We start from the raw sequence: 25,409 nt of genomic DNA, 5'->3' as shown, positions 1-25,409 counted from the left end.
GCGTGGGTCGCACGATACATAAACATAGAAGGCACGGACGACAGGAGCGCATCCCACGCTCATTAAGCATACAAACACGAAACCAAGATTCGGACGACACGGCTGTAACCTGCGCCGCACGAGCGAAGGAACATCGTAGATTTGATGCTTTCCGACTTACACAGTTACAACGCGCACCGAAACATCGCTCACTGCACATGTGTACCTCAGAGATCGTTCCAACAATTTCTGGCGCTCAAGTTGATGTTAACGACATCAGGAAGTTATCTAGAAGGAAGTACCGGCGCAGGTAGTACACAAATCATTCAAATCACGCCCTAGCGATGACTTTCAAAGGACAACATAACCCAATCTCTAAGGCCATGCTTTTGCTGGCTGCGGACGGCAGAAGCAATTCAAAATTCAAAATACGTCATAAAAGTTCTTTCTACGGTAAACTATAGCGTAAAATACGGAGTGTTCGGTGGTTTGTTTTATCTCGCAACATATATACGTAGCTGGGCGCAACACGACAAAAAACACGAGTTTACTGGTTAATATATTTGGCATCACGGAGGCCACAACAACCTCAAAAGTACGCAGGTGACGCTGTTGTTTTTCCTGCGTCTTCAACGTGCCGGTCGTCTGTGTGAGCTGCTTGATCGTGTGTTTTTGTGTTTGCTGTAATGAAATGGGACGTAGTTAGCTTGCACAAAAGTGCCAGAAGATACCTTGTGTGTCGCTGCAAACTAGCCGTATGCGTGGCGCAGCAGGCAAACATGGACCAACGATTTTTCTGCCGTGGCCTTGGTGTCTGGTTGTCGTGGAAAGTTGGGTGGACATCACAAAGAAATAATTCCTATTGATAGCGTGCCTCAGATCGTCCACTACGCAGCGGCATGTATACTCGGAGTAACATCGTTGACGCAGCACCGGCAACATAGAGAGCGTCGTGCATTTGAAAAGGTAAGCAGTCGTGCTTGCTAACTACACGTGTTGTGCATACTCCTCGTGTGTGCATTGGGTGCCTTGCCAACGTAGGAAATAGAACTCCCCCGACAACAGTGAAGCCTGTGCTTATGCATGTTGCGTGCTGGTTGTCAGAATTTAGTTTTGCAAATGTAATGCCTCGATGCGTAATTGAATATCCTGATAAGCGTTTTCTTCCGATGAGACAGATTACCTTCTGAAATAATCGTGTTCATCATGTGCACCTGTGCGTGCGCTCCGGCTTTTCTGCTGAAGTTGCATATAACGACCCATCTGTCTCTTCACCAATACTAACTGCAATTACGTTTCTTTGCTTATAAACTCTTCGATGTAGTAAATAATATCTGCTTACCAGGTTTTCGGTTTACGAGTAGTTTTAGGGGGAAGAAAGTAAGCAGTCACAGCTTGCCATACTAGTACAGCTGTCTTTTCAAGACAAGGGATGTTGCCATAACTTTGACGTATCTAAACATGATAGGGGAAAGTTGCTTAAACCAAGTCATGAAAGCAAACTCTAGAATTGTTATGTAAACAAACATTTCTTGTAATGTGCTGCTGCTGCGCGCGTGTTCAAAATGTTACTTTCATGAAGGGGTCCCTATTATCATGACATTCATCAATGACTCGACCTTGTGCTCTGTTGCCACCCTGCACTAGTGCAGACATGTTTTCGTGACTGTTTTTACGTGAACCTTGCATGTGTTCACAGTATGACAGTTTTATTGTGCCAGTGCTTTAAGTTAACACAAAATTCATTTTGTAGTGGTGAGGCCGTGACCCACAGCCGTGTCCACATGATGGCAGGGAACCTGTGGCCATGGCTACACCAGCACAGCGTGTAATCTGGATGTAATGTCAGGTATGTATGAAGTGTACGTGTACCTGAAAGTATGATCTCGGTATGATTTGTGTGTTAGCTAACAGACATATGACTTAACGGAGCACTAAATAGGCTAAATGTTTATGCAAGTTTATTAATTTTGCTGCTTGTTTGTGTTCGTAACATTATGCACAAATTATCGTGTTCTATATAAAACTAAACCTAATATGTCCTGATGTTGAGTATTTATTTTCTCTCTTTGATCACTTGGCAGCAAATTAAGTTTTATTTTTGCTTTGCACACAGTATATTTCACTTCTTAGTTTGGTTTTATTGTTTTGAAACTGTTTCCGATGCTGTAGCTTTTATTTCTGTATTTTTTTTTCTGTGTTTATGCTACACGCATCTGCAGTTTTTGTGCATGTTAGAATTCCTAGTGTAGTGTGCCAAATATGCCACAGGTCTAAGCATACAGCGTGCATACCTTTATTTACCATTGCTATTTACAATTATTTCTGTCTTGTTCTTAGAATAATTGACATTGGCAAAATACACATTTGATGAGCTTGAATTTATCTGAAACTGAAATATGAAGGTGGAGCCGGGGTGACAGATGAAGTACTGCAGCAATGTCGAAGTTAGTGTGCACACACTATTACTACAGCATGCCGACGGATAACCATCACTGTATTTGTGCATTTTCTGAGAACCAGCCGTGTCCCCTAGGTCAAATCGGTAGTGACCTTTTGAGCGTGCCAGTCCATTCATTTAACTTTTCAGGACAAAACTTACACAGGCAGGCTGCAGAGGCCAGTGGGGCCCTGGACTGAGTGCTCTGAACACCGCTCCTTAAAATATTTTCCAGTCAAATGAAGTTTCTATATATGTATACACAGGGAGGGACGGGATATATTACACTTGACCTCGGCTAACAACTGGCATTTTGATGGAAGGATTAAATAAAGTAAGACTGGATGTGTGCTTGCATTAAAACAGTATTTGCATAGAAAAAAGTTAGCAGACATAGACTAATTTATATCCCTTGTCATCTACGAAGGGTGCGCCCTTTTTCATGCATTAATAATGGGTCTGGCTCACACATGCGATGTTATTTATGCGGTATGCCTCACTGATTTCTCGTGTCAATTTTCCACTGTGGGTGAAAATAGGTGAACGATCTTATCTGGCCTGAAGTCCTATGGCGGCAATGATGGACCACATTGGGGAGGCTGAGCTTCAGGGCAAGAGCCTTTATGGAAAGGGCAGTAACATGCACAAGGAGGACCCAGTGAAGGAGGGATTGCACCCAGTTCATCTGAATGCTGTTATTGGTATGTAATATTTTCATTGTGAACACTGAATAATATTGCATGGGAAAGTTGTACTTTCGGGCAGCGTAGCGTACTTTCATAATTTCTGTAGATGAGGCTCACAAGCAGAAACCACCTTTGCACTCACATGAAGGAAAGCCGCCATTTGTGTGGGTAATTCCACGCCAACCGTCCCAAAATCATCAGCCCTTGCTAAATTGTCGAGCTGTCATGGTCCATTGATCCTTGGGGAAGTCCTGAACGAGCACCCCTTCCCTAACTGGTTGTGTGTGTGAGAACTGTCGAAGCAGAAATGGCTCACTGATAGCTATTTGTAATGGTACATTTTTCTTTCTATCATGTGTGGGCAGCTGATGGTGAATGGAAAATGTTTATAGCGGAAATTTGGTCATCGCAGCATTTATTGTAGTGTGGTGCGGCTGTAACTAGTTTTAATATTTGCGATGTGTATGCACAATTTTACCTGAGCTGCCTCAGTGCACACAATGTGCAGGAATGAGGATTTTAATGTGTTCGTTATGAACCATCCCACCACTATTTGGAATGATATGCCTCTCTACACTCAGCAGCAATTTTAATTATTCGAAATAAACAGCCCCGGTGTTTCTTACAAATCTGGAATAGTTGAATGCAATGTCTTAAACTGTTTTGTGGGAAAATTTGTGTTGATGTTTGTTGTATACATCTCTTTGAGTGTTCATACAAAAAAGCTTGCTGGCAAGACCAAGTGTAGCCAAACCGCAATATTGCATTCTATAACTGCATAGTTGTGCCCTTAATTTTTGTAGAGTGAAACTCTTCTGCATTTTAGCACAGTGCACATCAATCTAGTTTCTTAACTTAAAGATTGCTTTTGCTTAAAACAAAGAGTACCTTTCTTAAATTACTTATTCGAATAGTCTTGTCATTGTCTGTGATTGCCATAAGCTCGAGGACAAAAAGTACAGCGCGAAGCAGACGAGGACGAGGTTAGACAAAGAATGACATATACGGGCGCCAACATCCAGCTGTTTATTCGGCAGAAAACACGCTGTTTTATGCATCACACCATGCAATGTAATCATAGTAAAAATAAACGAACAGGAGTGAAGGTATCCAACAAGTGCTCGTGAAGTAGTGATCATCACATTAGAGAGGAATGCAAAGGTAACAGCTGGAACCTAAACTGAACTATCAGGCAAGCGCATAGGAACACGTGCCCATTACAGGCTCAAATTACACAACCAGAGCACCTGCAGCGCCTGCCTGTTGCTGTTCACCACCAACCGGTGCTCTTTTGCACGATCGTTGAAGCATCGTCCCATTTGTCCAATACACATGCTGCTGGTCAACAGCGTCACGGGCGGGCACTGCAGGTGCTGTGGTTGTGCGCCACAACTGGACCAAATGGCCTTTCTAATGAAAGCAAGAAACCGCACTGAAATGGAAATAATCGAGGCGTTCTTAATAAATACAGCAGGCTGTCAGTGTATTCCCTACTAAAAAATCCTATTTGATTTCAAACGGGTTTCATCAAATAGGATTATGGAACGGGACCCCGTTTGAACCCATTTAGCCCAGACCTGTTTGTCCCCGTTTGAACCCATTTAGCCCAGACCTGTTTGTCCCCGTTTGAACCCATTTAGCCCAGACCTGTTTGTCCCCGTTTGAACCCATTTAGCCCAGACCGGTTTGCCCCCGTTTGAACCCATTTAGCCCAGACCTGTTTGTCCCCGTTTAGTCCACTCCCATTTGACCCTGTTCGAACCTACTTATTTCCCTATTTGAGCCAGGTTTCTTTAGACTGGTCCGATGTCACTCAACATAGGCCACTGAGATTTGAGATCAGCCTTGAACGAGTTTTGTGTGACCTATGAGTGCGCTTGACATGTATGACCTATAAGAGTATGCAACCTGAAAAAGATCGGTAGCTCATTTTCATATGTACTACAAGTATGCAAATGTAATTCTTGCAGGTGTACTGCATGCTTTATCATTTGTACTCATTTTACTGCAGTGTTGTGTTGCTGTAATGGTTTGTGCATAAAACAAATGTACAGCAAAGCGTAATTTTAAGTTGGAAAAACGTCGGGTGAAGAGGACTTTAAAAGAAATACATAAGTATACTTTACGTATGTTTTTATGTACACACATTCAAACATTATTACTGAAGCGCTCTGATTTTAAGACGGGGCATGTCACACATCTGACAAGCATAGTTTATTCGAAATTCTATAACGGTACTCTGACAGAAAACCAGTGGAATGTGTTGCTTTGGTGAGAGCTTGCAGGGCACCTGAAAAAGTAAAGAAAAGCCAACAATTTCTTTTCACTTGTGCAACAGGTTCACACAAAGGCAAAAGCAGTTTTGCGTATGTTCACACAGATAAGAATGGGTAAGCATTTAGAATATAATAGATACTAACAAATCTCATTCAATGGTAACTGGTTTCAGGCAATATGGCTATGATTCTAAGCGAACATGCATTACTGTGGTAGAATAAACTGTCACAATTAGCGGGCCACTGAAACAAGTGTTATAATCAAAAAGACATCACTCATTCGGTTAATAGTATTGAAGCAACAGAAGTAGTACAAGCATAAAATACACATTTAAAAGCAGCATGGACACGTCACGCTAATAAATTACTTGGAAGCTACCTTTCTGCCAGCAAAGTAAATACCGTTGTGGAATAGTGGCTTTAGCATACGTTTGGCTGGTTTATCCCATACTGATAATTATGAGACTTAGATGGGCTAGTTGGTTGCTGGCTTGATGGAACATGTTATGATGGTGTTTGTAGTAAATTCTGCTTCTTTCTACGCCACGATCTCATTGGTAATCCGGACAGAGTGTTCCTCTGACCCCTGACAAAGTGCAATGAGCATGAGAAGGTACCGCCTCCTGCTTTTTAACTATATTGCACGAGAACACTATAATATGGTCGTGCGTTGTCCTGAAGGGAACATCACCTTAGATGACTCTTGCACAGGAGGGTGCTTGGTGCACCTGAGTACTTCTGCCGGTCTCACTGATTATTGTCCCTTAAAGGCACTAAAATGACGCGTGATGGATGCTCGCACGATATAGCTAGAAATGGGGGAGGCTGTACACCTGGCCTCCAAAACATGCATGTTCATGTGTATGCATAGAGTTGTCAGCTTGCTTATTTCCTGTGCTTTGTGTTTCTGTGTGGACCTGCGTGCTAGGCCATGCCACGGGCTGTGCCGAATGTTTGGTATGTTATTGGTACTTTCTTCATTAACAAGTTCAGGGCCATGATCTTGTAGCAATGCATTTTCTGATGCCGTTTCTAATAGTGCTTCGTCAGTTGTCATAGTGACACTGTGCCCATGTTGTCAGTATGGATTTGATGGAACATGTTATAACGGTGCATGTGAGGACGGCACATAGAAAGAGTGCACTGAGGACAATCACCGAGCTTCAACTGAGGTTTACTGCAGCAGTTCCTGCACAGAAACATTGGACGAAACACCGCCATGGCGCACATTGTCAGCGCGATCATAACAGAAAGTCATCATGTCATACAGCACTACAAACGTTCTCATCTGCACAAGATTAAAGACACATTTGTCCTACACGTTATACCCCATCATCAATTTACGCTCTTCAAACCCGCGAAATTCAAAACCTTTGCTTGCAAATATATGTCTTTTCTTTTTGATAAATTAAATAATGCGATGTTAATGCAACTTTCTCCATTCTTTTTTATATGCAATGCTCCAAACAATTCTCTCTCTCTTTGATCCTTAAAACTTCCAAGTATACAAGTGTCGTCGTACACTGGAGTGCAAATACACCTTTGCAATGGTCAGCCAAGCGACCCCCCCCCCCCCCCCCGCTACAAAGTCTGCACGGATGCTCGATGCTCCCTCAAATGGTCATTAACACATCCATCAGTTTGGCTGACATAACTGCCACAGGACAGCGGGATGTGGTAAACCACCTCCGTCTCGCAGCGTACGAAGCCCTTAACATGCTGTTTTGCACTCTTTTGTGAAGTGCGTGTACTGTTCCCGGCATAGCACATTCGTGCCAGTTTTTCCGAGCGGAGGAGACTATGGGATTATTGGAACTCAAAACTTGTTAAGAGACATCGCATTGAACAGTATCAGATCCGCGCTCGAATGGTGATGTGAGCGTCAGAAAGCTCGGAGTGCAAACAACCAAGAGGCTCAAGCAGGCGGGTTTCCCTGGTGAAACAATCGCTTCTGTTGTTGAAAGCCTATTTGGTGAAGTAAGGTCTGGTGTGGGGAGCAGGGGAGCCGATAAAGAATGGTCAAGGAAGCCGTTAATGGTGCCTTATTTGCACAACCTCTCCCACCACTTGAAGAAAGTGGCCGGAAAGTGCGGCCTTCACATAGTGTTCTCCGCTCAGAAAAACTGGGGTGAATTTGCCGTGCAGTGAACAGTGCACGCACTTCCCATAAGTGTGCGAAACAGCATGCTAAGGGCTTCGTACGCTGCCAGGCGGAGGTGGTTTACCACAACCCGCTCTCTTGTGGCAGGTGTTATGTCAGCCAAACTGGTAGATGTTTTAATGACCATTTGAGGGAGCATCGAGCATCCGTGCCGGCTTTCGTAGCAGGGGGTCAGTCGGCTGACCATTGCAAAAGGTGTCCTTGCACTCCAGTGTACGACGACACTTGTATACTAGGAAGTTTTAAGGATCAAAAAGAGAGTGAATTGCTTGAGGCATTTCACATGAAAAAAGGAAGGAGAAGGTTGCATTAGCACCGCATCACTTAATCTGTCAAAAAGAGAAGAGATATATTTGCAAAAGGTTTGCAAGTTGGCGGGCTTGAAGAGCGTAACTTGATTGCATAACGTGTAGTACAAACGTGTCTTTGATCTTGCGCAGATCAGGATGTTCCATAGAGTTGTATGACATGACCATCTGTTGTGATCGTGACGACACAATGTGCGCCATGGCGGTATTTTGTCCAATGTTTCTGCGCATAAACTGCTGCTTGTGTAATTTTTCTGCTGTAAACCTCAGCTGAAGTTCGGCGATTGTCCTCTGTGCATTCTTTCTGTGATCCGTTCTCACACAGCGCCGTTATACGATGTTCCATCAAACCCGTACTGATAACGTGGGCACAGTGTCACTATGACAACTGACGAAGCACGATTAGAAATTGCATCAGGCAACGCATTGCTACAAGATCATGGCCCTGAACTTGTTAATGAAAAAAATACCAATAACGTGCCAAACATTCGGCGCAGCACACGGTATGGCCTAGCGCCCAGATCCACACAGAAACACAGAGCACAGGAGATGAGCAAGCTGACAACTCTATGCGTACACATGAGCATGTATGTTGTGGTGCTCAGGTGTACAGCCTCCCGCATTTTTATCCATATTGTGCGAGCGTCCACCCCGCATCATTTTAGCACCTCTAAGGCGCAATAATCAGCGAGACATGTAGAAGTACTCTCAGGTGCACCAAGCACTATCCTGTGCAAAAGTCGTCTAATGCGATGTCCCGTTCAGGATGATGCACAACCATATTATAGTGTTCTTATGTAATATAGTTAAAAAGCGGGAGGCCTTATCATGCTCATTGCATTTTGTCAGGGGTCAGAGAAACACTGCCCGGATTACCAATGAGATCTCTGCCGGTCGTGAGCAGTGGATGACAAGAGTGGCATGGAATGAAGCAGAATTTGCTACAAACTTGCGATCTTGCAACTTTTGGAGATATCGCAGCTGCGTACAACGTATGGAAACCTTTGGGTGATAACATTTTCCCTACAGTGTTGCAGTCAAGATTTCGAGATACCCGGAGCACAGCACAGAAGCATTGCTAGATAAGAGGTCAAATATACATAAAGTCGATACCGAGCCACGAAAAAATTTTCGACTTAACTGATATGTTCAGATATCAGAGTTTCAGTTAACAAGGGTTCAAGGGATACTCCGGAGTCCCCTACTACAGCATGCCTCATAATCATATCGTGGTTTTAGCATGTGAAACTCAAGAATTCAATTTTTTTAGAGCAAACAGTATATGCATAAGACCAAATGATAATATAGAATATGCTGACAGCAGCTACATAAACAAAAATTTCATACTTTCATGAGGCCTGCACCTGCACTGTCAGTGAGCTGTACAAATTACAGAAGCACAGTCTACAAGCTTATGTGTCTTAGTGTGAGCAAGGAACCCGTATGGGCTCCAAAACCCATCGAACCATTTAACCTAACCCAACGAGCCAAGCTAGCTTCGTTCCAAGAAAAGTTGCAGCACGTAGGCTTTTCCTAGAATTCTTTCTCGGCCAAGAACAAGCTTGGCTTGTTGTGTAGGCACATAAATATTGAAAAGGCATGCATCACTACCGGTGAAAAAAATTGAATGCAAAAAAAGCATAGAGTACACAGGTGCAGTGTCTATCACATACCATTATTGTGCAGTAGATGCTACATTGGCTAAACAAGCCAAATGTATAAATGACAGGCTGCGTAACCACGCAAACTTGATGTGTGGGTCAGTTGGCATTAGTATTGCACTGCTCTCAGTGCAATGTGCACCCATATTTAAAAACCACTTGAATGTGGCAAAATATAAGGACCAGAGTGCTTCAGAGATATGTGAATCTTTCTTTATTCAAATGACGGGGAACCAGTGTGTTAGCTCCCTATCAATAGAATTATTAGACATTGAGACTGCTTATCATCACTGTAAAACAAATCGCGCTAGCCATGCCATGCTCCCTTTTTGTATTTGTGTGAGCAACATGCATTCAGATTGATCCATTCCACCCCTTTCGTCCTTGGCACCATATCACTGTGCGAGTAAAAACTGGACTTTTTCTTAGTGAAAGAGTGTTAGTTTAACACACAAACTAGCTCCATGGCAGTTTGTAATAAAGGAGTATAAGCATCCTCTGAAAACATGGCCATAAAGAACAGTGCTAAAAGAGCTCTTTAAAAAAAGAACATGAATGTATCTCTCATAAAGGCCAACTCTTGTGTCTTTTACTTGACATATTTTTCAATACCAATATTGAGGTGCAAGCTCACCATAGTATATTACCTTGCCAATGAAGCAAATCACAGTGGTGCTTGACTGTCGTGGGAACAACTCGGATGTGAAGATTGGCACCAATTCGCAGCATAGCATGTTCTGCTTACACTTCATCACCAGGCCCAGCCATACCTATAGCAGCATTAAAACAAGTGAGCTTAGTGCCATAAGATAAACAATATAGAAAGTGACACTATGAACAAAGCAACCTTCATTAGGCATAAACAGTAATAAAATGCAGACATTGTACCCACAGCTAACTTGACTTTGAGCAAGATAGCATGCACAGTAAGAAAGATCCGATGTATAAGCCATCTACTTGAAGATTACTCGAAAGCCCCTTCTTGCTGCCCCCCCTCCCCCTCATGCACGGATGGCTGTCTAGCTGAGTAAACCTGGTTTATCCCAGATACAGTGTAAGCAAGCGTTGTCACTTGGGGGGGGCCAATCCTAATAATATTGCAGAACATGTATTCTTACAATGATGTTAATTTTTTTGTAACGCTGGCCATCCTGCAACATTATAGCATCGATAAGGCTAATCGCATTACCCAATAAGGCTAACCAATAAGTGTCCCAGGAAGCATAACTCCGGATTTCTACTGGGAAGCATTCACTACATTTTGACAAATATGCTTCTATAGCTTCAACTCTAGTTTCATCAACATAGTACAAGCTTCAAGCATCTGTACAAACCTAATGCAAAAGGGTGCCATTAGGAATACTACAATAGTTTTCGACCAATTCAGCCTTTAAGATAAACACTGGCAAGTTCTTTACTATGCCTAGAACAAATGAAGCTGTTCTGGAATTGAATAAGCCTTTTCCATACATGCGAAAATCACCACCACTATGACTTGATTATGGGCATTTTGTAGCCAAAAAACACCAAGCACAAGAGTTGAAGCTTGGGCAAGTCGGTAACTTCATTTTGGTGGTGCTCACGTGAGGGAAATAAGCGACAGACAGAGAGTGAAAGCGTGCTGTGCTCTATCGCTCTCTGTCTGACTGTGACTTCCTTGGTATGCGTGCACTGTGGATGTTCCTTATCTCTTTAGTATGTGTGCACAGTGAATACCATTGAAAGGAACATAGAGATGAGATAATGCTAGAATGAATACAATGAACAAGAAACGTGCCTTCTGATGCAGCACATCCTTATGCGACACAATTTTCTAGCAACATCCTAAGCCTGCTATTGCACTGAAAATGGCTTATTCGAGCTGCTGTATAAGTTTGCTTTTACAGAAGACTGATGACATTTGTTCAATTATTTCGACAAACTTGTGGTTATGCAGTAATATGAAAAGGTGGCATCATTAAAAGCAACCTTAGTTCTTGTGTAAAAAAATTAAATTACATTATGGGGTTTTACATGCCAGAACCACAGTCTGATCATGAAGCACGCCGTAGTGAGGGACTCCGGAATAATTTGGACCACCTGGGGTTCTTTAACGTGCGCCTAAATCCAAGTACACAGGTGCTTTCGCATTTCACCCCCTTGGAAAGGCAGCCGCCATGGTCACGATTTCATCCCGAGACCTCGTGCTTAGAAGCTCAACGCCATAGCCACTAAGCAACCATGGCAGGTATGCAAAAAAAAAGAAAGCATACAGTCAACTCCACAGATCAGGCTAGGTATAAATAAGCAACAGTCAACAAGCTGAACCTTTGCATGATTGCTTTGCATAATGGTTCAGGTAAAAACAATTGCCGAAACATTCCAGATGCACTCAACATGATTTGGAGAAGACAGCATATGAGAGTTAAAAATGTTGAAAGGAAAATGTTTAGAGTAGTGCTTTGCTGCTGCAATGGTTTTTGTCAGTGCGCCAGTGAGCACAGTACGACTGAGGCAGCTGCTGAAAATAATAGATCCTCTTTATGGCTTTTTAGGGACTGATTTGCATGGTTTGTTGCATGCCTCAGGAATTTGCTTATTTATTTATAAACATACCTCATAGGCTCCAGTTGGAGTATTGCATGAGGTGGTAGGAAAAAATTTCTGAACTAAAAAGGAGAACATTCAACAAAAGAACTCAAACAAAACAAGAAAAAAACTTACTCTCTCGCAATGTGGCTGCAAATCGGGCAGCTAGGTTATAAAAACAAAGCAATTAGAAACAGTTTCATACTGGTAGTGCTTTAGGGGATAGAATGTTAAATTCTGAGCTTCGAACACTTTAAGCCACCTTTTGTGGCCTTTTGGTCTGAGGTCCCTTCTCTCTAGTATTATGGGAATCAATAACCCCGCTCCCGCCAAATTTTTTTAAATATGTAATACACAATTAGGTGAACTTACAGAAATATAATTAAGAACACAGAATTTGCGCATGCGCATATGTTAGAAGAGAGAGAAACAGAAGTCTACAAGAATGCGTAATAACAAAGGTAACAAAAGCCCTGCTGCTTTTGTTGGGCAAATCATAGCAAGACATGAAAGGATATGCATGCCTCACAAGATGGTCCCTAAAGAAATTGCCACAATGCAGTCAGTAGGGAGCACCATGAATTTCTACAATAGCCTCCAATTACATTTACCTCAGAGGAGGCTACTTAAATGAACTGATTAAAATGAAGGTAGGCCAGATTCAAAATATGCAATTCAAGTAGACCGAAACAGCAAGTTATGAATATAGCATATTCATAGCAACAGTGCTGTACATTATGTCATACATGCCAACCTGTGAACTTTATATTTTGTAAAAATTCTGCAGACAAAAATTTTTTATTGGCGAGATAGCACACATTTTTTTAAAGCTTCCTCTCAGCACCCACACTGTTGCATTGATACACACATAATTAACCATTATTTAACAGCACACAAAGCAGCAGCGAACTGAAACACCAGAACTTACAACACTGGTTTATATCACCAGAGCACATTTGCAGTGTTCTTGCTGCTGCCGATTTAGCCTGTTTAAGAAATTTATCTGAACAAACTGGCCTAACGCAAGTGCCCCCTCTGGTATGCTCGTTAGAGATCTTCACGAAAAATACGAAAAATTCAGGAGAGTTGACAGGTATGAATTATACCAACAAAACCTACAGCTTGTGTAAGTGGCAGGGACCATTTTGTACACACCTTGTCGCAGCATGCAGATCAGATGCTTTGCCGTGCTGTTCCGGCTGCAGAAATGTCGTAGGTTCCTATGCGGTGCCTCTGGTTCACGAAATCTTGACATCCCTAAACAATAAGAAATGTTCCAATTTACTGTAATCCCTGCTGAAACTGCAAGCTTGCAAGTTAACAAGATCATGTTACATTCTGAAAAGTCTCATACAACCAAACTACACGAAGCTGCATCTGGTTGTGCAAACATCTGATTGTTACATCACAAGCGGTTATTTAACTGAAATGAAACTGCAGCAAACATAAATCTATCAAAAGCTTCACACAAACGCACATCTGTAGGAAGTTAAATGTGAATTGTACTACGAAGAAAATTCCTTAGCACATGAAGTGTTCCAAATCGAATTTCTTTATGCGGTGGAACAAAGCATTGTCTCGAAGGACGATGCACTGGAAATTACCCCAAGAACAAACACTATTTTTCAGCAGAAAAAAAAATTCGATGAAAAAGAAACACGGCTGTTGTAATCTCGGCTTCTCTGAAATAAACATCTACAAGCACACGAAAACACACAGGACACCCAACACAAGAAATACAGCCTGTCTGGCGACACTATATGTAGTAGAATTCGCGTACAAGCTAAAATCTGGCCATGCGTCAGACACAACAATCTAGTACCATCTCGCGCAGCCGTTAGCTGACGTACAGCCTCCCGCATTTTTAACTATATCGCACCAGCATACTATGAAATGGGTGTGCGTCGTCCTGAGAATAGCAGCTTAGCAGATGACGCTTGCGCTGGAGAGTGCTTTATGCGCCTCTGCTTACTTTTGTCGGTCTCGCTAAGTATCGCCGTTGAAGGCTCTAAAATGGCCCATGATCGACGCTCGCGCAATATAGTTACAAATGCGGAAGGCTGTACTTCTAGAAATACCTATACAGAAATTACGTACACAAGCAGTAACTTTCCCTGCTTGATTTTTTTATTTACCAATCAGGTCAAACAATCACCGTTAGCATACGTTATAGCAGAAAGTAAATACATGATAAAGCTCCTGGCAACGTCCAATACGTTTCAGGACATTTTTTGTGAGACTGTTCGCTAAATGTGCACTGCGACATGAACGAACATTCGAAAAACACATTTATCATTGTGGTCGCTTTACTAATCATTTCGTGATCCGTATAACAATTCACACTTCACGAACCATTGACTACAAAAATGCGCGCAAGCGCCGGACTTACCTTTCTAGGCGTAGTCGGCAAACGCTCCTTCATGTCAGGTCGCGGCGTCGACTGCACGACGATCCTTCCGACGTAAACACTGTTGAACTGCGGATGAACTACAGCACGGATAGCTCAACAAATTGTTCCGTGCACTGTGATCCGATGCGATATTATCGGAGGCCGGGAACAAAGAAAGCGCAAGCGGGCCATAACTACGATAATCGACATCGGCGAACCACGCGAAAGGTACTGCGAGCTACGTTACGCGGTCCCAGGGGTTAGGTGATCATCAAAGCACACAAGGGGCACGACATTTTCTCTCGGCACAGCGTACACACGATTAAACATCCACATCGACCTGCCTGAATGCAGCGCGCACACACAGCAACAGGCAGCAACAGCACGGTCATGCCCGATGATGATGATGATTTATTGGCATCCCCTTTGAAACGGGGCGGCGACAAATAGTCACCTAGCCTGCTTGATTTAATCAGGTATACTATACATGTTCTTTATCTTGCATTTTCGTATACCTATCATTATTTTTCTTTTTCAAAAATTTACCTTGTACCGCTGCCTATGATTTTAAGAGATCAGGTCGCATCCATCTTTTCCCTACTTTTTTTCCACCAGTACTCTAATCGTCTCTTGCTGATCTCTACGGCTGATCTGTTTATGTTTCCTTCCACTTTAAACCCAAGCGCTTCTGGGAGTTGCACGTTACCAACGGTTCTCGCTGGGTGGATCCCGTCGCATTCCATTAGGATGTGCTGAGTGGTCTCTGGATCTTTACTGCAGCATACACATGTCTCATCTAATTCCGAATATTTGTTACGATATGTTTTCGTCCTTAGGCAACCGGCTCGAGCCTCAAATAGCAAGGCACTGCCCTTTGTGTTATCGTACAGATTTTCCCTTCTAATTTCTTTCTTCTCATTCTTGTAAATCTCCATTGTCCTTTTCGTTTCCATTCTTTGCATCCAATTCACGGTCTCTATTTCTCTCACTTTCTTTCTGATGACCCCTGGTTGTCTATTTACAGTTTCGATTATCCTGTACTTGGTTGCCAACTTCCTTGACCTCTTCCTCCAATCTGTGTCCACGCTTTTCATGTAGAGATACTTGTGCACTTTAGCCGCCCATTTATTTTCATCCATGTTCCTGAGCCTTTCTTCAAAACTAATTTTGCTTTGTGCTTCTCTGACTTCAAAAGAGGCCCAACCCATGTCTCCATGCACTGCCTCATTTGTCGTATTACCGTGTGCTCCCAAAGCCAACCGGCCTACTGATCTTTGGTTAACTTCCAAACCCGCCAATATATCCGATTTTAAGCATATAATGGCATTTGCGAATGTTAGCGCTGGCACCATTACTCCTTTCCAGATTCCACGCACCACCTCATACTTATTGTGGCCCCACAGTGCTCTGTGTTTCATTAATGCTGCATTCCGCTTCCCCTTTATTTTCAGATTATCTTGGTGGTTGCTTGAGTAATTCTTTCCTTCGTTTATGTGTACGCCGAGGTACTTATATTGCTTCACAATGGGTATTACTTGCTGTTGAATTGACACCACGAAGTTACTCGTGTGCTCATTAAAGATCATAATCCCTGATTTCTCTGTGCTAAACTTAAGGCCTAGATTTGTCGCTGCGTTCCCACAGATATTCGCAAGTATCTGTAAATCTTTTTTATTGTCCGCTAGTAGCACAATGTCGTCTGCGTACATCAGTCCAGGGATCTTCTGTTGCACCATTTGTCCATTACGCATGTAGGATAAATCAAAACCTAATTCGCTGTTTTCCAGTCGTCTTTCTATGCCCTTGACGTAAAGCGTGAACAACAATGGTGACAGAGGGCATCCTTGCTTCAATCCTTGGTGAATTCCCACCATTTCATTTCCTTTTCGGCCTTCCCATGCCACTTGTACTTGGTTGTCTCGATATATCTCCCTCAGCAGCTCCACGAAATCGTCATCTATGCCTTCGTATTGAAGAATATCCCACAACAATTCCCTGTCTACGTTGTCATAAGCTCCTTTAATATCTAGAAATGCTATCCATAAAGGTCTTTTCTGAGCTACTGAAATCTCTATGCACTGAGTTAGTACAAACATATTGTCTTCTAAGCGTCTGCCTGGCCTGAACCCATTCTGTAGTTCCCCCAATACACCGTTTTCCTCCACCCACTTCGACAGTTCTAATTTTATGGCTTGCATTGCCATTCTATATATCACCGACGTTACTGTTACTGGCCTGTACGAGCTCGTCTTATCCTTATCTCCTTTGCCTTTGTAGATAAGATTCATCTTGCTTTCACGCCATCCAACGGGAATATTCTTTGTTCTAATCACTTGCTCTATGGCATTAGTCAGCAGTGCCTTGCTTTTTGGACCGAGGTTTTTGATTAGCTGTATTGGGATTTCATCGGGTCCTGCTGCCGTGTTGTTAGGGACATTTTCTGCTGCCTTTTTCCAATAAAAGCTTTCTATGCTGAATTTTGATCTCTCAGGCCTCTCTGTTGTTGCTGGATCTGTTGTCTGAACTACGCTTTTTCTCGTACCGAAGTTATGCCTGATAACGTCTGTGATGTACCGCAGCGCATCATCGCCTTCATAGATGTTACCGTCTTCATCCCTTATAGCCGTTTGCGAGTTTCTAGTTGGAGCTCCGAGTGCTTTTATATGGTTCCAGAATCTTTTTGGGGCGCCTTTGTCTCTTTTGTGAATGTTATGCACCCAACGTTCACTTGCGCATTTAATTTTCTCTTGTACGAGCTCACTCGCAACCCTTTTCTTTTCTCGGTACGTATTCCATCTAAGGAGCACCTCTTCTTCTTGTAATCCCAAATTTTTTGGCTTCTCGATGAACCCTAGATGCCTCTTTACGCTCTTCTATAGCTTGTTTAATTTCCTTGTTCCACCACTTACGTGGTTTCCTCTTTCCAATCCAACAATTGTATTGCCGTGTCCGCCTTATTTCATGCTGCATAACCTCCACCAGTTCCTTATATTCCCAGACTGCTGTAGGAAAAGCCTCAATTTTCTTCTCTATGTTGTTTGCGATCTCTGTTATTTGCTCGTCATTCATTTTTAAAAACTCTGAGGCTATTGGTTCATGTTCTGCGCTGGTATCTCTCCCAAACTTTAATGCTAAACGTCTATGATCGCTTCCCAGGCTATTTTTTCCATTTTCGTCTATTATCATTTCGTCCAGTTGTTCGTAGACCATTTCTGAGACTAAGGCGTAGTCGATACATGACTGCCTGTTTCCGCATTGCCACGTTACCTGTCCATGACACTTATTCTCCCTGTTAACTACTATAAGGTTCTGTTCATCACACAAATCCAGCACTAGAGAGCCGTTGTAATCAGTATATCCGTCTAAATCGTCCATGTGCGCGTTCATATCTCCCACTAATATCACCTGGCCCAAGTTACTGAACTCATTAATATCGCTTCTAATGCAATCGACCAATTCCTTATTTTTTTCCCTGCTATCACTACCTGTCCACAGGTAAGCTACTCCCAGCCACGTCTTTTTACCTTGCCATGTACCACTAATCCATAAATGCTCTTTACATGTCTCGTTTACCCTTCGCCACTTCAGACCTCGCCTAATTAGTACGCCTACGCCTCCGCCTTTCCTTGACCCGGTCATTCTGTTGCACCCTTCCCATACAAAGTTGTCAATAACAGGCGGCTGCTCCAAATCTCGTAGATGCGTTTCGGTCAAGGCGTACACACTAATCGCTTCATCATTCAGTTGCGTTTGAATTTCCAGCCATTTTTCCTGCTTACGACCACCCTGCATGTTAATGTAGCAAATTTTACCTTTCTCTATTCTTATCCTTTCTGCGTCTTTTCCTGACTCCTGGTCGCCTAATTCTGCCCTTTACTGGTGTTTCGCTATGTTCAATACTTAATCCTGCTTCCTGATTGCCTGGGGCCCGCCTAAAAAAGCTACAGCTCGTGCCGCGAATCGATTTCCGACCGGTGTTGCTACACTTTCACTAAAATGTATCCCGTCACGCACAAAAGCGCCTTCGCGGCCTGCTCGGTGCACTTCACGGTTGATGTCAATGACCGTAAAATTCATTGCTTTAGCTAGAGTCCAAATTTCCCTGTTTACTGCAAGAACTGCCCTTTCAATTTTATAACCCTGCCTTTCAACCTCTGGCACCGTGCACACCGCGATTTGTACTTCTTTTGAAACATTCCGCAGGTCGGTGACCCCTTTGGCTATTTGCTTTGTGATTCCTGCTCCTCGTCCGTTCAGTACGTCAATCACTCCGCCCATTATCACCACTAGGTGTCTCTCCTCCATTGTGTCCCACATGCGTTCCTTGGCCTTCGCGATCACCCTTCTAATCGGCTTTCCCGGAAGCGCGCTAACCTGGACTCGTTCGTCTGCCCCTACCCTCTCTGCTATCGCCGGTTCTACTTTACGCATGTTGGAATCCCCAACAAAGACAACTCGACGCTTTCTTTCCCCCTCACCGCCGAAAGCTGCCCCCGAAGTCACAATGCCCTCCCCTCCTTTCTTATTCTTGCCCTTGGCTTTGTTTTCTTCCCCGGCCGCGTCAGTGGTATCCCCTTCGTGACTATCACTGACGTTTGCGCCACTGCTTACCGGCGTGGCGGGTTCGGCTGTCTCTGCACTCGCATCGGAGCCAGCTCCGTTCGCGGTGCTCGCCTCGATGCGTTCATCATTGCTTTGCAGAATGGTGGCGCTCAGCTGGATTTCTGCGTTAGCTAGCTTTTCTTCTGCCTCCTTCCTCTGCTTCTGCTCGATTTGAAGTTCCTTTTCTAGCTTTCCAACCCGCTTAGCTAACTTATCCTTGTCTTGCTCTAGGCGGTCTAGCCGCGACCCTAGCACACACATCCTACAGATAAAATGTGCACCATTCGCTTCGCGTGCTGATTTAAACCGCGTTTCTTCCAGCGCGCAGGAACGCTCGCACTCAGAACAACGCACGCGTGGGTTCCCCCTAGTACCAACCATCATCTCGTACTAACAAGGCGTAGATGTGGAAAAGAGAAAAAAAAAATTTCTTTACCTACTTTTATCTAAGCGAGAAGACCAAGAAAGTGAGAAAGCATTAAAATAATTTATAAAGATTGTTTGGCTAAGCTAACCCTCCTAAAAAAACCAAAAAGTGAAATATAAAATAACAAAACTTATCTCTTTGGCACGCTGCTCCTGCTGCGCTGAAATGGCACCTCGACTCGACACGTCCGCTCCCGTCGGCGCTGCCACTGCCCCTGGGGCAGTGGCAGCGCCTCCTGGGGGCACCGAAAGCGACCATGCTTTCGTGCTTTTGCCCACTTTCGGCCCTTTGGTGACCGCATGTATCGTGACGGCGTAGTATGTGGTAGTTTGTATGGGTGTTCTGTGGTAGTATTTCGATATCATGCATCTTATACGGCGGGTTCCAGCCACGTTCCTTTCAATAGTGAGGACAGCAATCGCCGGGTCTGCGGTGCTGCGTGGCCGAGTGGTTACGACGCTTGCCATGGGATCTGCGGTACGCGGGTTCAAATCCCGTTCTGGCTTATTTGTTTTTTTTTCTTCTTATTTATTAACCTTTTCTTTCTTTTTTTTTCTCTGTGTTTGGCAGCGCCGTTGGTTGTGCCCCGGCGCCGACGCGAAGCGGCTGTCGTTGGGGTGTTGCGGAGCGCTCGCTCGTGTGTACCAATTTCAAATCGAATTTTACCGTAAATAGTTCAAGCATTAAATCGAGCATGACAGCTACAAGTAGACCTTTTTGGTGCAAGTGGGACCACTATGAGCCAGTTTAACTGGTTTGACTACCAAACGGGTCCCCTGTTTAGACCCATTTCTGTGTCGGAGTTTCCTGTTAAAACCTGCCTGCGGGCCAAATAGGCCCCTGTTTGGTGCCAGTGCCCAGTATGAACCTGTTTGTTCGCTAAACGGGGCCCCTGTTTAGACCTATTTCTGTGTGGGAGGGTCCCGTTTAAACCTATTTGCAAGCCAAACAGGACCCCGTTCAGACCTGTTTGTGTGTAAACGGGTCCTGTTTACACCGGTATGTTGCCAAACAGGACCCCGTTAAAACCCGTTTAAACTTGTATATCCCTGTTTGAATTTAAATAGCATTTTTTAGTAGGGTTAGCACGCAGTCAATAATATTAAGTGACAAAGAATTGGCGTTCTTAATGATAGCCTGTAATCACTGCCGAGATTAAAACATGCAGCTGTCGTGTTTGTATACGACTTGATTTGAGCCTGTAATGGACGCGGGCTTGCCTGATAGTTCAGTTTAGGTCCCTGCTGTAACCTTTGCATTCCTCTCTACTGTGATGATCACTGCCTCCCGAGCACTTGTTGAATCCCTTCACTCCTGTTCGTTTATCTTTACTATGATTACTTTGGACGGTGTCATGTATAAAACAGCGTGTTTTCTGCCGAAAAAACAGTTGCAAGTTGGTGCCTGTATATGTAATTCCTTGTCTAACTTCGTCCTCGTCTGCTTAGCGCCGTACTTTTTGTCCTGAAGTCATGAACCAACTAGCTGCTACATTGCCATAAGCAGGATGTCTTAAAGGTCTGCTACAGTGCTCTATTAGCACCTAAACTTTGGAAAAAAAACTACTATATTTTATATACAGGGTGTTTCATTTTCGCTGCATCAAACTGAAAACAATGCCTGTGGCAGATAGCACAGTTCTAATCCTTGATCTAAACTACTCGATGAGGTGGCCATTACTTAGGTAAGAAATCAAAATGCTTAATTGTATATTTAACCAAATTACGATAAAAAACTCTCATTAATAATTTACGGCACATATCTTAATCTACAAACTGTAGCTAATGAGTTTCCAAGGTGTATCCGCTTCGAACAAATTTTCTGAGCTGCGCTAGTTTCAAGATATTACCTTCAAAGTGTCCGACGAAATGCATTAGTGTTCCAGTTACTTATGTGCTTCAATGCAGAAAACAGCGTTTTCTTTAAAAAGTTAACTGGAACACCCATTCATTTCGTCGGACACTTTTAAAATTATCTCGAAACTGGCTCAGTCCCAAGAATTTGTTCCAAGTGGATATGCCTTGCGAACCCGCCGGCTATAATTCGTATATAGAAATATGTGCTGTAATGGAATTCATTAAAATTTATTAGCATAACTATTTTAATTTTCAATTAGGCATTTTGATTTCTCATGGAAGTAATGGCTGCCTAATTGAGTAGTTTAGGTCAAAGATTAGAATTCTGCTATCTGCCACAGGCGATCGTTAAAATTTTGGTGCAGCTAAAATAAAGCACCCTGTATAGCGCATTGTTTACTGGGGCCTATGCAAAATATTGTTCGTAAAGAAATGAAATTTTAGCATTCATATGATACCTATATAGGGTTGCCATCTTATATATTTTTCTGTAAACAGTGTCTAGAAAGGTTCTGCAATTTTATAATTATTTGCTAGTAAATGTTAGCAATGACCAAAATAAGTGCGCAGTAAGTAGAAAAGTGTAAATGTAATTAGAACTGCATTTCAATACATTTAAAAAGCTGTAATTTACAACACACTCCATGTACGCACATCGACTCAATTAGCTCATATCGCAGGCTACTATCCGTTGCTGTGCCTGCTGGTCCATTAGCGCACATCCCTTGCTTTTTCAGGGCTGCGCAAGTGGACCCACACACACAGTAGCTATACACGCACATGGTCATTCACAAACATATGCACACTCTAGCAGGTCATTCGGGAATTTTTCCATGCGCCATTCCTCTTCTCGTTAAGGCACTCCGCACGTCTGACCACCAGGGGACACACACTCGCTACCTTCGCGTGCACACCTATAAATAAAGGCGGCACCATGCACCTGACATCGGTTGAAGTTAAGCATCTGTTCGTTCACATGTTCCACCAAACGATATAGAAAGTTAGTATTGTTCTGCTAGTGTGCTGCAATGCTATGCTAAATTTTCATCTTGTTTCGTGCAGGTTACATCCTCCAGCAAGTTCACGACGACAACATGTGCAGCTCAAAAGCAGCCTGTCCTCCATGCTAAGCAGGGAGGCAGGGGTCGTGTAAATACAGGGTGTTTTTTTTTAGCTGCACCAAATTTTTAAAATTAGCAATATATATATATATCTTCGTCACGTTAGGTTTACCATTCGAGTGTACGGATTAGAAGCCTCTAGATACAGAGCTATTTAGTCACTTAAGTATGTAATTAGTGAAGCTAAGCTAATTAACTTTCTAATTATCAACTATAGCAGGCTCCTGCAAATGAGTACTTTGGGGCCTATCCCAACGATCAAATTTTGAATAGTGGAGTTCATGTGGGAGCTACACGAACAATAAGTTCCCCTTGGCAGGCTCCTTGAAACCGAAACTGGCCGCAAAAAGGGCGTCTGTGTCGTCGATGTCACCGCCCCCCTGCCTTTTGTAACATCTCCGACCTAAGTGCCAGTCTGGCGCCTCGAGCAGCTTTCATTATTTCCTTGCTATCTGTGGCGTTCGCAGTCGATGCTACAGACTGATATGATGCCGTGCCTGCAGTATCTAAAAGCCCAATTTAAGGAGCAGGGTTGGCGCTACAGCGCAACATGGTGCCCGACAGAATGACGAAGTAAATTGGGTGGCCCACCGGCATTGAAGCGCTAGGCCAACGCTGCAGACAGCAAGGAGATAACGCAAGCTGCTCGTGGGGCTGGCCCGGCGGTGACGTCGGAGACGAGAGGAAAGGCGGGGGGGGGGGGGGGGGCGACAACACAGACGCTCTTTTTGCGGCCAGTTTCGGTTTCAAGGAGCCTGCCAAGGGGAACTAATTGTTCGCGTAGCTCCAACATGAACTCCGCTGTTCAAAATTTGATTGTTGGGACAGGTAGTACTCATTTGTACTCAGTACTCATTTGCTGTAGCCACCTATTGTTGATAATTACAAAATTACTTAGTGTAACTTCGGCAATTACGCACGTAAGTGCTGAAATTGCTATCTATCTAGAGGCAAGGCTGCCAATCCGTACACTCGAATGGTAAAGGTAAAGTGACCAAGATTCACAGCTTTCTAATTTAAAATTTGGTGCAAATAAAAAAACACTTCGTATGTGCTATCTAGTCATGTTTGTGATTTCTATGTCAGCACATTCTTAAATAAATTTGAACCAACTCAACTATATATACATCTGCTCATTTATTACCCTGTTTAATTTATAGCTAGCTCAACAATGCAGCATTTGTATCCAAATGCCTGCATCGCTAGGCATCCAAGATTGATGGGCATGGGTAGACTCGCGTATATAGAACGATGGATAGCCACTCATTGCCATAAATGGTCTGCTGGAGTTTACATTACAACTCTTTGTAGTGACCATACTTTCATGTTGATGATTTGTGCCATGCAAATTGAGCAATGGTATTGTAGTGCGTTGAAAGCCAAGTGTGCAGGCATTCAGAAGGGTTACTAATACACTGTGCTAGAATAGCAATGAACCAAAAAAATATATATATTGACCTGTGTACTGCAAACATTCGCTTGCATGGCTAGCAGTACAAATGTCTGCATTGCGGCCTTTAATGTCAACCTAATGTTAACGTTCAATTGCATGTCATTAGGAAACGCATCAGAAGCTCATGCGTTAGGTGCACATCAGAAACTCATGCGTCAGGTGCACGTCAGAAACTCATGCATCAGGTGCTCTATAGGAATACGGTGGCCAATTTGTAATAGACCTACACTAGGAATACATCAGAAAGCGCATTAGACAGTCATTAGCCACTCAAATGATTCTGTTGCATAAAGAGATCAGCCTCTCGATAGAAAGACATTAAAGTTTTTCATAAGGGTAGTTTATGCGCCCGCGATCCTGAGATGAGAACGTTCTGCACAAGCACATAGCATACCTTGTCAGAATGTATCAAAATAAGTAAAAACATTCGTCTTTTCGTACTCCAGAGGCCAGATCACGTATAAATAATAATAAATGCGTTAAATTTGATTAACTTTGTCTAAACCTATGCAGATAGAGATGGAAGTTTGTGGGTTGTGGTGGTCCGAGATGGTGCCCCGCGATGGCTCGAGTGCACGTTGGCAACGCGAAGGAAACCAGCACCTGATGGAGGACAACGGATATTCTGCAGACAAGCGTCCGCCGGGCTGCGCCCAGACTACTCTCCCCTCTCATGCAGAGCGCCCGTTTTTAAAGGCTCGGTGGCGCTCGGTCAAACAACCCAAGAAAAACGCCGTACATTCTTTCGCTGTCGTGCTTTCACCCGCCCCTACGGGAGCAACACTCAATTCGTCAAAGCCCGCAAGCGTCTTTCAGTGACTCGCTACCGGTAATTGCCATCCGTCAAGCCCGCTTAAGCAAACAACAACCGGTTGGTGGCCCTCTGCAGTAAAATGGGTTGAAAAAGCAGCATCCAGCACGCGATCCCATTGCACCATTCTGTTTATCTGCACAGCGCACTCACACTGGCATAGACGTCGTACGTAAATATACACCAGATAAAGTGCCTCTTAGGCGACCTACAGCATCGCACGTTTACTGTGACAAGACATTGTCATATAATGTTTAATAGGAATGGAGCATCGTTGCAGGGCGCTCGCTGTGCTTTTTTGTATCCGATTCTCAATTTCGTTGATCGCTTAGCTACGTATCGGGACGGAGGAAGACACTATTGTACATATATCGAGAAATCCAGCACGCGATACCATTGCACCATTCTGTTTATCTGCACAGCGCACTCACACTGGCATAGACGTCGTACGTAAATATACACTACATAAAGTGCCTCTTAGGCGACCTACGGTATCGCACGTTTACTGTGACAAGACATTGTCATATAATGTTTAATAGGAATGGAGCATCGTTGCAGGGTGCTCCCTGTTCTTTTTTGTATCCGATTCTCAATTTCGTTGATCGCTTAGCTACGTATCGGGACGGAGGAAGACACTATTGTACATATATCGAGAAATCCAGCACGCGATA

The 25,409-nt window shown here is 43.5% G+C and overlaps 2 long non-coding RNA genes across 4 annotated transcripts; one reads left to right on the top strand and one right to left on the bottom strand.

Annotated features, from left to right (window-relative positions):
- The first annotated feature begins 1,730 nt into the window (after positions 1-1,730).
- On the top strand, positions 1,731-22,447 carry LOC125946049 (uncharacterized). The gene is made up of 3 exons (XR_007467355.1): positions 1,731-1,828; positions 2,959-3,120; positions 22,416-22,447. It is a non-coding gene; the product is annotated as an uncharacterized LOC125946049 (long non-coding RNA).
- LOC125946047 (uncharacterized) lies at positions 5,318-14,552 on the bottom strand. 3 transcript variants are annotated; one of them, XR_007467351.1, is made up of 3 exons: positions 13,235-13,668; positions 10,159-10,281; positions 5,318-5,395 (listed from the first exon to the last, which is right to left on the bottom strand). It is a non-coding gene; the product is annotated as an uncharacterized LOC125946047 (long non-coding RNA). The 3 variants fall into 3 exon arrangements; XR_007467349.1 differs by having other exon boundaries at positions 5,339-5,395; positions 10,146-10,281; XR_007467350.1 differs by lacking the exon at positions 5,318-5,395 and adding an exon at positions 14,469-14,552 and having other exon boundaries at positions 10,021-10,281; positions 13,235-13,336.
- Positions 22,448-25,409: the final 2,962 nt, after the last annotated feature.

The sequence above is a fragment of the Dermacentor silvarum genome, chromosome 5 (assembly GCF_013339745.2).
Source record: "Dermacentor silvarum isolate Dsil-2018 chromosome 5, BIME_Dsil_1.4, whole genome shotgun sequence".
Classification (NCBI taxonomy): Eukaryota; Metazoa; Arthropoda; class Arachnida; order Ixodida; family Ixodidae; genus Dermacentor; species Dermacentor silvarum.
Note: the sequence above shows the minus strand (reverse complement) of the source record. Positions and strands in the feature narration are given on the sequence as shown.